Raw genomic sequence first — 13,424 nt, 5'->3', positions numbered from 1 at the left:
ACCTAACAACATTATTGTACTCATTGTGAGTGGTCTGCTCCTTCTTCCAGAGGTCATAAACTCTTTTTTTTCCCTGATTTTAAGCCAGATCTCCCTATTCCCTATTGGGAAGGAACAACCCCATGCATCAGTACAGGCTGGGGGTCGAACTGCTGAAGAGCAGCTCTGCAGAGACCTGGGAGTCCTGATTGATAATAAGCTATATATGAGCCAGCAATGTGCCCTCATGGCCAAGAAGGCCAATGGCATCCTGGGATGCATCAAGAAGAGTGTAGCCAGCAGGTCGAGGGAGGTTCTTCTCCGTCTCTGCTCTGCCCTGGTGAGGCCTCATCTCGAGTACTGTGTCCAGTTCTGGGCTCCTCAGCTCAAGAGGGACAGGGAACTGCTGGAGAGAGTCCAGCACAGGGACACCAAGATGATCAGGGGAATGGAGCATCTTTCATATGAGGAAAGGCTGTGGGAACTGGAGCTGTTTAGTCTAGAGAAGAGGAGATTGAGGGGTGATCTTATTAACCTTTATAAATATCTAAATGGTGGGTATCAGGATGTTGGGACATTCCTTTTTTTTATAGTAGCTAGCAACAGGACAAGGGGTAATGGGATGAAGCTGGAACACAAAAAGTTCCACTTAAATATAAGAAAAAACTATTTCACCGTGAGAGTGAGGAGCAGTGGCACAGGCTGCCCAGAGGGGTTGTGCAGTCTCCTCCCTTGGATGTCTTCAAGACCCGCCTGGACATGTTCCTATGTGACCTGATCTAGGTTGACCTGCTTCTGCAGGGGTATTGGACTAGATGATCTCTGAAGGTCCCTTCCAACCCCTACCATTCTATGATTCAGCCAGATCGATCTTCTTTGCCTCCAAAGTGGAGAAAAAATGAGGGAGCATGGACATGGATCCCAGAGTATAATGCTAGGCCCGTTGGGGCAAAGCATCCTGGGCTCTAGTTATATGGATTTGATGCACAATCAAGACCAGAGTCAGAGCCATGGTTAAAGCAGTTGCTGTCATGTAGACAGCAGGCCACTTTCTGTTCCCTCAAGGTCGGACTGTTTTCGGCTAAAAGTGGAAAACAACTTCGGGGAAAAACAAGATGGGAAAATGTGAGGGAGCTTGCTTATTGCAGAAACCGCAAGTAGGATGAACATGAAAATGGGACCTATCAGCTGCTGTTGCTGAGCTAGCTTTGAAGCTGCTGTGTATATGTTAGAGCCTGCTTTCAATAAAGAAGATTTCTGCTATCACTCACATTAAGTAGGACTGATTTCTTCCCACCCAGCTGAGAATCGGACCCTGGGTTGATTGCCACATGAAGTAGGCTTAGAGCTGGTTTTTCAGGCTTCGAGCCTGGTTTCAGGCTTCAAGCCTGGTTTTCAGACTTCGAGTCTGGTTCATTTTTCAGGCTTCGATCCTGGTTTCAGGCTTCGAACCTGGTTTTTCAGACTTCGAGTCTGGTTCATTTTTCAGGCTTCGAGCTTGGTTTCAGGCTTTGAGCCTGGTTTTCAGACTTCGAGTCTGGTTTTTAGGCCAAGAGCCGAAAACTTCGCGGCACTCCAACTCATCTTATGACACATGGGAATGACCTGTTCCTGGGACTTTAAAATTTCCTTTTTTAAAAGTGTCCAGCCTTCCTGGACTCCTATACCCTTCAAAACTGACTCCCAAGGGATTATATCAAGTAACTTCCTAAACAAGTCAAAGTCTGCCCTTTGAAAGTCCAAAGTGTCAGTTTTGCTGCCCCGCCTCCTAACATCTCTATGAATAGAGAACTTAATAATTTCATGGTTGCTGTTCCCCAGACGGCCTCCAACTCCTACATCTTCCACAAGACCTTCTCTGTTCACAAACAAGAGGTCCAGAGGGGCACTCTCCCTGGTTGGTTCACTTACCAGCTGTGTGAGGAAGTTATCCTGATTGCATTCCAGGAACCTCATGGTTTGTTCCCTCTCTGCTCCGTCGTATTTCCAGCAGATACCTGGGAAATCAAAGTGCCCAACAAGAACAATGGCAAGTGACCATGAGATTTCTCCCAAGTGTTTATAGAATGATTTGTCTACCTCACTACTCTGGTTGGGAGGTCTATAGCAGACTCCCACAGCAATATCAGCTTCATTGGCCTTGCCCCTTGTCCTAATCCAAACACTCTCAATCCCATTATGACTATACTTAAGTTCTGAACATTCATAAGAGTCCCTAACATATAGGGCCACCCTACTGCCTCTCCTTCCCCATCTATCCCTCCTGAAGAGCTTGTAGCCATCAGTTGTGGCACACCAGTCGTGTGAGTTATCCCACCACATTTCTGTGATAGCCACTATGTCATAGTTTTCCTGTTGCATCATGGCTTCAAGCTCCCCGTTTGTTGCTCATACTCTGTGCATTGGTATAGATGAGCTAATGATCCCAACACCTTTTTATGGGTGTGGGGAACCATTTCCTACCAGATGCTTCTCTGGTATTTCTGTGACTTCTAAATCATCAACAACCCTTGCCTCTTCATTTCTCATTATATGTCTATCCCTTGTATCCACTGAGAATACAGAGTCTTCATGCCTGAATGAGGGAGAAGTAACGTAGAACAAGCTATCCTGTCTAGCAGGGAAACAGGACAGGGCAGGGAACACAGTGATAAGTGCCCCTCAGCTGCACACTGTGCTGTGATGCAGGAGGCTGAACACCCTGAGAAAGAGCCAAAGCAGGGAGGATCCTCCTGCATCCATCCAGGGAAACCTGCGTCTTTGAGTAAGCTCCTGCGTTGCCTCTACACCAATGCACACAGCCTGGGGAATAAGCAGGAGGAACTGGAGATGTGGGTGCAGATGCGTAACTATGACCTCATTGCGGTCACAGAGACGTGGTGAGACAGCTCCCATGACTGGAGCACAGCCATAGAGGGCTATGTATTGTTCAGGAAAGACAGATTGACAGATTGATGGGATTGCCCTCTATGTGAGGAAACAATTGATGTGTATTGAACTCTGCCTATGTGGGGATGAGGAGTGAGTAGAGTGCTTATGGGTGAAAATTAAGGGGCAGGGTAAGGTAGGTGATACTGTTGTAGGAGTTTGCTACAGGCCACCTGATCAAGAGGAGGAAGTGGATGAGGCCTTCTAAAAACAGCTGAGAGCTGTTTCACAGTCACAATCCCTGGTCCTCATGGGGGACTTCAACCTCCCTGATATTTGTTGGCAAAGCCACACAGCCAAGCACACACAGTCCAGGAGATTCCTACAGATTGTTGACAACAACTTCCTGTCACAAGTGACTGAGAAACCAACAAGGAGGGGCATGCTACTGGACTTGGTGCTGACAAATAAGGAGGATCTGGTTGGGAATGTGAAGGTTGGAAGCAATCTCGGCTGCAGCGACCATGAGATGGTAGAGTTCAAGATCCTGTGTGGAAGAGACAGGACACAAAGCAGGATCATGATCCTGGATTTCAGGTGAGCTGACTTTGGCCTCTTCAAAGACCTGCTTGGAGGGATCTCATGGAATAAGATTCTAGATGGTAGAAGTGCCCAAGAGAGCTGGTCAATCTTCAAGCACCACTTCCTCCAAGCCCAGGATCAGTGTGTCCCAACATGTAGGAAAGCAGGAGTGAAGAGTAGTGACAAGTATTGTTACACCAATATATAGGTAATACTCTTTTATACCTAATAGATAAGATAATTGTGGAAAGGCTTCTTTCATGTACTTTGTAGAGATTCTTAAAGGAGATTTGGTGCTTAAGTTCATAGCCAAGCACAACTGCAGAGTTTTAACTGAAGTGTCTGCGAGTGGCTGTGGCAGGAGGAGAAAGGCAGGTACACAGAGGAGAAGAGAAATAGTTTGCATCTTATGAACTCTATAATAAAAGTTCTATTAAAGTAGCTGTGGGCTGTAGGCAAAAAAAAAAAAAAAAGCCTAAGGTAAAATGGGGTACATACTTGCAGGCATATAGGGGGGAAGAAAGGCCTGAATCTTGGAGTTATGCTAATTCACACCAGTAAGGGCAAGTGTGACTCCTCCTTCAGTTCTTTAATCAGACTTTAACTCAATGGAGAAACAGTTTTCCCATGCTGAAAAAATCTTATTAACAAATCTAGTGGGTTTTGGCTGCATGTGAAGTTCTCAAGATGGTATGTTACAAGTAAATGCGCAAGAAGCCACTGTTGTCAGTTTTGCACATAGCATTATTGGAAAGCTCTGTTAAAATATGGTGCTAAGGAAATTTGAGCAGCTGCAGAGAAAAGTGACAGGTCTCATGATGTAGTGCTTACTTTTACCTTCAAAGAAACAACAATGTATTGCAGCCTGCTAAAATGTGCGAACTAGGAAGTAGCAACATGCTCCCTCAAAGTGTGCCTATAAACTACTAAGGCTGACATATCACAACCTGGTCATTACTGAAATACATGCTGTCACTGTTTAAAGCTGGTATAATAGCATCTTGGAAAATATACTGCCCTTAAGAGCCTGTCACAAAATACAGTTGTATGCTGCTTACCTGTATATCTGCAAGCCCTGCCTGTTGAAATGCAAATTTGCATTTGCGAGAACTGGTTAGCTATTTTTTTTTCTTGGGAGATACTGTTCTTTTATCACTGTTCATGTATTGCAGCCTCCATTTTCCAAGTTGATTTTCCTGTTAGCACGTGGCAGGTATTTCGCCTCAGAACTGCTGCATAGGTGACTATGAATATATGTTGTTTTGGTTCCCACAAAAGCATTGGTTTTGCTCTTTCGCACTTTGTGTGTTGAAATCTGACATGGGGAAGCAACCTAGTAGTATAATGCAGCAGGTCTGAGTTTGATTTGGGTAACATTAGGAATCCAGGGGAGGTGGAGGTACCAGTGTCTAACAGCTGAGCTAAAGCACCTGCAGCCAAGCACTCCCTGTTGCAATACTCCCTGCACTCTGTTCTGGTTAATGCAGCATTATAAAATGGCCAGATGGCATGGAAATAGGCAATTTCTGTGATCTAAACCACAGCAAGCTTATCAGGTAATGTATAATTCTCTGGAATGGCTGATAGTGGACTAGGTAATCTTAAAACTTCATAAATCTTAAAGCTCCTTTCCTGATATATTTCCTTTTAAACCTTGAAGAATTGGTTAATTCCCATAGGTTAGAGTGATAAAATTCATTGCTAATCTTGCTTGTGGCAGCCCCTAATTCACTCCTCATTTTTTCCCTCCAAAACTTTAATTTACTTGTCTGCTCCTAAACCCCCATCTCCGCTCCTGCCGCCATTGGTGTGGGACAGGCAGGGCTGGCATTAACCAGAGTGAGGTGGGTATGGCTGTTTCTTGAGAGGAGAACCATATGATGTGAGAAATTTGGAGGTGGTGTTTCTGGTATCTGCCTGCCATATCCTCATGTTAGCAGAAGGCTGCTGGGGCAGAGACAGAAGCACACCCTTGGAAGCTTGCCAACAATAGGGTTGCAGGCATGAGTGATATCCCAGGAGGAGCATCACAGGGAGTGAAGAAGATGGGTGAGAGAAAACTTCTCTGGTGCAGCCTCAGCTGAAAGAGAGAAATAGTAACTGTTGTCTCTGCAACTTTAAGGGATTAAAACTTCTGGGATAACCAATTTGTGCCCAAGCAGTACAACAGACTTTAATTCCTAAAGCCTTTCATGGAATGATCAGATTGCTTCAGTGTTCACATAAGATTATTTGCCATAGAAAGAAGAAATGATTTACAGTTTCAAAAGCAATGATTTAAATGTGTAATAACCATTAACTTGTTAGGACTAATAACTTTCTATCTTGAGGAACCTTCTTTACAATTTGCAGTCCTTAAAGAGCAACAATAAATGGGATGAGATTATTTGATGAGCCAACCCATTTTGATCACTGCTGTACATTTTTGTTTAAACAGAATAGTACAGGGAGTGGCTGATTATTGCAGCGACTGTTTAAAGGGACACTCCCAAGTGTTAGAGCTTTCCAAGCCTATCCTGAGCAATATGTAAAAAAGGCATTAATTTGTAGTTATGCCAAAAAACTTCTTTACCTGTCAGAGAGCAAAAGGGAAACTGCTTTGAGGATTGTAGAAGGGCTTTTGATGAAGAACCATCAAATGTATTTACCTGTATAGCATTCCCTGGGATCAGGTGTGAACTGAGTGTGCAAACACAGGGGCCAGTCTCTGGCCCTTGAGGGTTTGAGAGAACTGTGGAAAGATGCACTTCAGCTATGGAAAAGTCTGTGTTTCTAGGTAACCCATAACAGGCCTGGGATACACAGCAAAGTGAGTTTGCCACCCTAATGGAGGTTTAGTATTAAAAGAAGTGAGCAGGAAAAAAAAAGTGAGCTTTGGGAAAAGCAGGAATGTATAGAAATAGAGATGCACCTTGAGTGCATGTTGGGCTCTCAGTCCAAGAGGGACATTGAGGTGCTGGAACATGTCCAGAGACGGGCACCAGAGCTGGGGGTCTGGAGCACGAGTTTGATGGGGAGTGACTGAGGGAACTGATGATGTTCAGCCTGAAGAAAATGAGGCTGTTATGGAGGCTCTGTAACTGCCTAACAGGAGGGGGTGAGGATATCTCTGCTCCCAAGCTACAAGTGACAGGACAAGAGGAAATGGCCTCAAGTTGTGCCAGGGGAGGGTTAGGTTGGAGATGAGGGACAATTTCTTCCCTGAAAGGGTTGCCAAGCCCTGGCACAGGATGCCCAGGGAGGTGATGGAGTCCCCATCCCTGGAAGGATTCCAAAGCTGTGTAGCCAGCTAACAGCTTAATCTACTGTAATAGCAGCTTTGCTTTTTATTCACTAAACAAAGTATTCCTTTGTCAGGTGTGACTGAGATCTCCCTAGCTGCAGTTTAAGCCCAGAAAAAGCAGGGTCCCTTCCCCTTGGTGGCTGTCCTCCCACACTGGAGGGGGGTGGTAGCAGCTGGGAGCATCGCATTGAGTGAGGTTGTCAGTGTCTGGAGCAGTATCTGTAACAGGACAGTCAGTTTCTGCTATCATCATGCAGGGATGTACAGGTCATTTACACAGAGATGCAGATAAGTGAAGTCCAGGGAAGCTGTTGTTTTGTTAGGAAGAAGATAACTATTAGAAAGACCATTGATTTTACAGAAATGGTAGCCATCATGGTATTTCAGGGCTGTAACGGGTGCTGTAGCCAGCAGTGGGCTCTGTTGCTGCTTTTTGTCCATTCCCAAACAGATATGGCTGGATTTCCTTTTTTTTTTTTCTTTTTCCTTCACACCAGAGGTGGTGATTGTGCCCAGAGGAGGCTGTGAATTTGTGGAAGGGAGGATGGCATTTCAGCAGAAGATGCACAGAATGCTGCTGGCTGCAGAGGAGTTTGTGAGCAGAAACTGTAGCTGTTGGGAAGAACCCACACCAGAGAAGATTGTCAAGGACTGTGTCCTGTGGGAAGGACCCCATGTTGGAGCAGGGGAAGAATGTGAGGAGTCATCCTCTGAGTAGAAAGAAGCAGCAGAGACCATCTGTGAGGGGCTCAGCAGTGAGCTGAGCCTGGGAAGAAAGGAGGGATGAGGGAAGGAGGTCTTAAAGTGCTGGATGTATTTTTCTCATCATCCTGTTCTCTTTTCGCTTTTTGCTCTGTTTTGTTTCTTGTAGGTAGTAGAATAAACTTTTCTTACTTTCCTCTCTAAGTCAAGTAGTGGAATCTGTTTTGCTCAGAACCGTAATTGGCAGTGAGCCCTCCCTGCCCTTGTCTTGATCCACAAGGTCCTTAGTTATCTTTATTTTCCTCCCATCTTGCTGGGGCCTCCGCCATCCTGAGGAGAGTGAGGGTGGATGAGGGGGAGTGAGCAAGAGCTGGTAATAATGCATTTCAAAACTCTCATAGTGACTCTGATTTCCAAGAGGAACACACTGCCATCAGTGGTTTTCATCTCCTAGAAGTGACTCTTAACAGGAAGCCTAGCAGGTAGCCTATTCTCCCACAGATCAGCTTTGCCTAGCTTTCTACTCTTTTTGTTGTTGGAAGTACCCACATGGTTCTTTGGTTATCAGAAAATTAGTGGTATGTCTGTGGAGTGCTTGGGGATGAAAACGGATCTGCTTGGTGATACCATGCTAAATTTGGTCAATGCTTACCTGTCTCTCAGGCCTTTTCTAAAGTATTTTTAAACCATGAGTTGGTATTGTGGTCATCTCTCTGCATCCCAGACATTGATGGTAGGTGCCCTTGGGTTGTGGTCCCACTCCTGGATCCTTTCAGGGTCAGCAGTTGGATGCAGGTGACAAGGTGTCATGGCTTTGTGTGGAGCTGTTTCTGGTAAGGGGGAAGGGGCTGTAAAGATGGCTCCTGTAAGAAGTTGCTCAAAACTCTCCCCAGCTCTGAGTCAGACCCACTTCTGGGGCTGAGCCAATTAGGTGCCTCCACGGTCACTTTTTAAGAAGGAGAAGCTGGAAGAGGAGGCTTCTTCCTGTTCTTTCTTGCTGTTCTTTTTTTTTTTTTTCTGGCTGGTGGTGGTGCAAGGAGTTGGAGGAGAGGGAAGGGACTATGCAGACCCCAAAGTCAGCGAGGGAAGAGGAGGAGGTGTGCTGGAGCAGAGACTCCCTTGCATCCTGTGGAGAGGAGTGGTGAAGCAGAGATTTGTTCACAGTTTATAAAAGACCCCACACCAGGGGAAGTGACTGTGCCCAGAGGAAGCCGTGAATTTATGGGAGGATGACATTGCAGCAAAAGGTGCCCGGAATGCTGCTGGGCCACAGAGGAGTCCCACGTTGGAAGAGTTTGTGAACAGAAGCTGTAGCTGTTGGGAAGAACTCATGTCGGGGAAGCTCGTTAAGTACTGTATCCCAGGGAAGGGACCCCGTGTTGGAGCAGAAGAAGGGTGTGAGGAGTCATCCTTCTCTGCGAAGAAAGAAGCAGCAGAGACCATCTGTGAGAGACTGACCACATCCCCCATTCCCTGTCCCACTCCACCACTGATCAGGGAGGAGGTAGAGATATCAGGAGCAGTGAGCTGAGCCTGGGAAGAAGAGGGGCGGGGGAAGGAGATCTTAAAGTGCTGGTTGTATTTTTTCTCATCATCCTGCTCTGTTTTTGCTTTCTGTCTGTTCTGTTTCTAGTAGAAAGTTGAATAAACTTTCCCTACTTTCCTCTCTAAGTCAAGTAATGGAGTTTTTTTTGCCTGGAACCATAATTGACAGGGAGCCCTCCCTGCCTTTGTCTCAATCCACGATGTCCTTGTTTGTCTTTTTTCCTCCCATCTCGCTGGGGCTTCTGCCATCCTAAGAAGTGTGGGGGTGGATCAGGAGCAGTGAGTGAGAGACTGTCGTGGTGCTTTGTTGCTGGCTAGGCCAAAACCATGTCAAACTTTTAACTATTAGTGTATCAAGGGGAAAAAAAATTATTTTCATCTGTAACTGATTTTTTTTCTCATTGTGCACATAAATTTCCCTTGATGATATTCCCAGTAGCTACTTATGTAATTGTTGAGCTCCTTTTAACAACTCTCTTAATGAGAAAATGTGTCATCAGAAAATCTAGTAGACAATCTATTTGATTTGGTTGTACTATGTTGCCTGTGTATGTCTCTGCATGTGTTTTACCTAGATTCTCTATATCTTTGAATGAATATAGCTTGCACTGCTACAGCATTTGATGACCCCAACATGATCAATTGAATTTGTTGGATTAAGAACCCTCGGCAGAAAATCACCTGGATTCCTGTCTGAAAAGGCAAGTGACCTGATTAAACTGGTATAATGGGAAAGATGATGAGCAAAGAGGAAAACCCTATTGACACCCTCCAGCATATCCTTGCTGAGAAAGAATTCAACTATGACAGAGAAAATCTGTTAAGGCTTGTAAGATGGGGACAGGAATTAGGTTTCTTTGTCTCCCCACAGGAAGTATATGAAATGGGACATTGACAAAATCTAGGAGATGTGTTGAATAATGCTATTGGCCTGTGTAAACTCGTATCATCCATTCTACAATAGCTAGAAGCTGAGCGGTCTACAGCTGCTGCTGTGAAAGCAGAAAATGCTATGCCATCTGTGTTCCCAGTAGATGCTAAAAGGTGCTTTGGAGATGGTGACTTTATAGTGCCATCGGCTCCACCTCTAGAAGAAAATACTAAGAGATTTTTTGGAGATGATAATGTCATAATACCCTTGACTCCACCTATAGAGGAGGAGAGTATGGATTTGAGCCCCCCCCCCCCCCGAACCCCCTAGAGCACCGTTCCAGGAATGCATGCATTGTTTCTCCTCCCCTCCCACCCATCCTTCATCATCCTGCCCTGTCCCATCCTGCTGCCATGCCTGAAGGAGTACCTGGCAGAGAACAAAAGGTACGCTTTGCCCATGATACTACAGATCTGCCATTGCCCCTGAGCTCATCAATCCCTGAGTGTATTCCTCTTCCATTATCACCCCCAACATCTAGTGAAGGGAAAGATCAACAAAGACAGTTGTTACAGGAAGAATTAATAAGGCACAGAGAAGATACGAAACGGACTTTGACCCACTTGGAGGAACTGATAGAAAAGCCAAAAGCAACAGCTAATTAACTGTTGAAATGGATTAACGAATTAACTAGACCAGAGATTAAAGTTTCACCCCCACAGGTGCTCAGAGACCCCTGGCCAGATGACTATGATCCGGCTAAGAAATGGAGAGGCCTCATACGTGACGCAGTAATTGAAGGAGAATTCATTCCACAAGCCTTTCCAGTAATAACAGCACATAATAATCCTGCAGAACGACAATGGGCACCTTTGGATTGGAAGTTGGTAAGGGAAGGCCGGAAAGCTGTGATGCAATATGGCTTGACCAACCCATACGTTTAAACCTTATTAGATCATATTTTTGCTAGTGGATTAATGACTCCATTTGACTGCCGGAAGCTAGCAGAAACATTCCTGAAGCCCACTCAGGTATTACTATGGGAGTCTGAATGGGAAAAGAGTCGATGTGGCAATAGTAGAAAATATGGACTTAAAACAGGGAGATCCACGGCGAGTCGTCACAGCGGATATGATGTTAGGAAAAGGACTGTTTGCTGACCCTCAGGTACAAGCCCAACTCCATGAAGCTATTTTGCAACAAACACAAACACTGGCTCATCAACCTTTTATGACCATTTAGATTGTCTAAGAGCAGCTCTGGATCATATACCAAACATGTTGGCTGAAGTAAAAGCAGAAATAGGGTTACACTTAGCAGTTGCTAACGCTAACCATGATTGCAAAAAGATCCTGCGGGCTCTCCCACGGACGGCAACTTTGGTTGACATGATAGAAGCCTGCTCTCAAGTAGGATCATCGGCACATTTCGCTGAAGCAATGGCAACAGCATTGAAACCATGAGTTCAACAGCACAAAGGAAATCGGAGGCCAAAATGCTTTAATTGCGGAAAAATGGGACATGTGAAAAATCAATGTCGGTCCAGACCATTGGTATGGACAAACAGCTCCACCACACCATGGGGGTCCAATGGCAGATTTAATGGCAATTTTTACAGATGTGGCAAGTTTGGACACAGAGCCACTGAGTGCCGTTATCGAGTGTCCAGACATGTAACGCCTAAGGGAAACGGGTTAACGAGTGCAAAAAGGGTGAGCATGATGACAAAAACACCCTTCAACACCAATGACTGCCTGGATGGCCAGAGATCAGCTGCTGCAGGAAGCACAGGAGTGGATGTGGAAACAGCAGTAGATGTAACTGTGGTAGTTTGAGCCTGGCTGGATGCCAGGTGCCCACCACACCGCTTTATCCCCCACCTCCTCAGCAAGCCAGGGAAGGGGAGAAAATAAGATGGGAGTCTCGTGGGTTGAGATAAAAGCAGTTTAATAAAGAAACAGCAAAGCTGCGCGCGCGGGAAGCAAAGCAAACGCAGATAAGCTGTTACTCTCTACTTCCCATCAGCAGCGATGTCCGGCCACCTCCCGAGAAGCAGGGCTTCAGTACGCGTAGCGGTTGCTTTGGGAAGGCCAGAAATGAATCTCGCCTCCCCTTCCTGCTCCTCTCCCCCAGTTTATATTACTGAGCTGACGTCATATGGTATGGAATATCTCCTTGGTCAGCCTGGGTCAGCTGTCCTGGCCATAGTCCCTCCCAAGATCATGCCCACCCACAGCTATTGGTGAAGGTGGGGGAAGGAATGCTGGAGGGACAGCCCTGATGTTGTGCAAGCGGTAGTCATAATATTGATATCAACAGTAAGCACAGCACTGCAGGAGCTGCTGTGGAAAATCACTACCATCCCAGACCCACTACAGTCTCCACCCCTTATTCCATACCATTTATGTCATGCTCAGACAAACCATCTTAACAACCCATATACATTCTTATATACTCTCATTAACCAGTACCCCCACTCTTCAACAGACAAACATCATTCTTGTATTCCCTCTTGCATCTTGCATCAAACAAACGACATTCTTATATCTTTCATCCTCTGTAGATGTTCACTGGAGCAGGCCATAACTTCTGTCTCATCCATCAAGATGGATATCCAGGCCAGGGGAAACAGTATGTTCAGTGTTGGATTAGACCATGACAAATAGTAGGACTATGTTTCCACCCCTGGGGCAATCGATTCCAAGTATATTGGACACCTCTCCATGTGAAGGCAAATTGTGACCTGCACTCTGCTGCCAATGGAATTGAGAAAAATGCATTAGTGATGTCAATCGTAGCATACCACTTGGCTGCTTTTGACTCCAGTTCATACTGGAGCTCTAACATGTCTGGTACAGCAGCACTCAGTGGTGGTGTCACTTCATTCAGGCCACGATAGTCTACTGTTAACCTCCACCCTCCATCAGATTTTTTCACAGGCCATATGGGACTATTAAATGGGGAATGAGTTTTGCTAATTACTCCTTGAGCCTCCAGTTGATGAATCAACGCACGGATGGGAGTCAGGAAATCTCGGTTCGTGCGATATTGCCTCCGGTGCACTGTCCTGGTAGCAATTAGTACCTGTTGCTCTTGAACTTGCAGCAATCCCACAACAAAAGGGTCTTCTGAGAGGCCAGGTAAATTAGAGAGTTGTTTGATTTTCTCTGTATCTACAGTGGCTATACCAAAAGCCCATCGATACCCCTTGGGGTCTTTGAAGTACCCTCTCCTGAGGTAATCTATGCCAAGAATACAAGGGACCTCTGGACCAGTCACAATGGGATGTTTTTCCCATTTGTCCCCTGTTAAGCTCACTTCAGCCTCTAATACAGGTAATTCTTCACATCCCCCTGTCACTCCAGAGATCCAGACAGAATCTGTGCCTCTATACCTTGATGGCATCAATGTACACTGTGCCCCTGTGTCTACTAAGGCTTTATACATTTGTGGGTTTGATGTGCCAGGCCATCGAACCGACACAGTCCAGTAGATTCGGTCATCCCTTTCCTCCTCCTGGCTGGAGGCAGGGACCCTCTATTTCTGTTCTTCATCAGAGTATTCGCTATCTGATCCTTGCAATTTTAGACCTGA

The sequence above is a fragment of the Colius striatus genome, chromosome W, assembly GCF_028858725.1.
Source record: "Colius striatus isolate bColStr4 chromosome W, bColStr4.1.hap1, whole genome shotgun sequence".
Classification (NCBI taxonomy): Eukaryota; Metazoa; Chordata; class Aves; order Coliiformes; family Coliidae; genus Colius; species Colius striatus.
The sequence above is the reverse complement of the archived record's forward strand: the minus strand, read 5'-3'. Positions refer to the sequence as shown.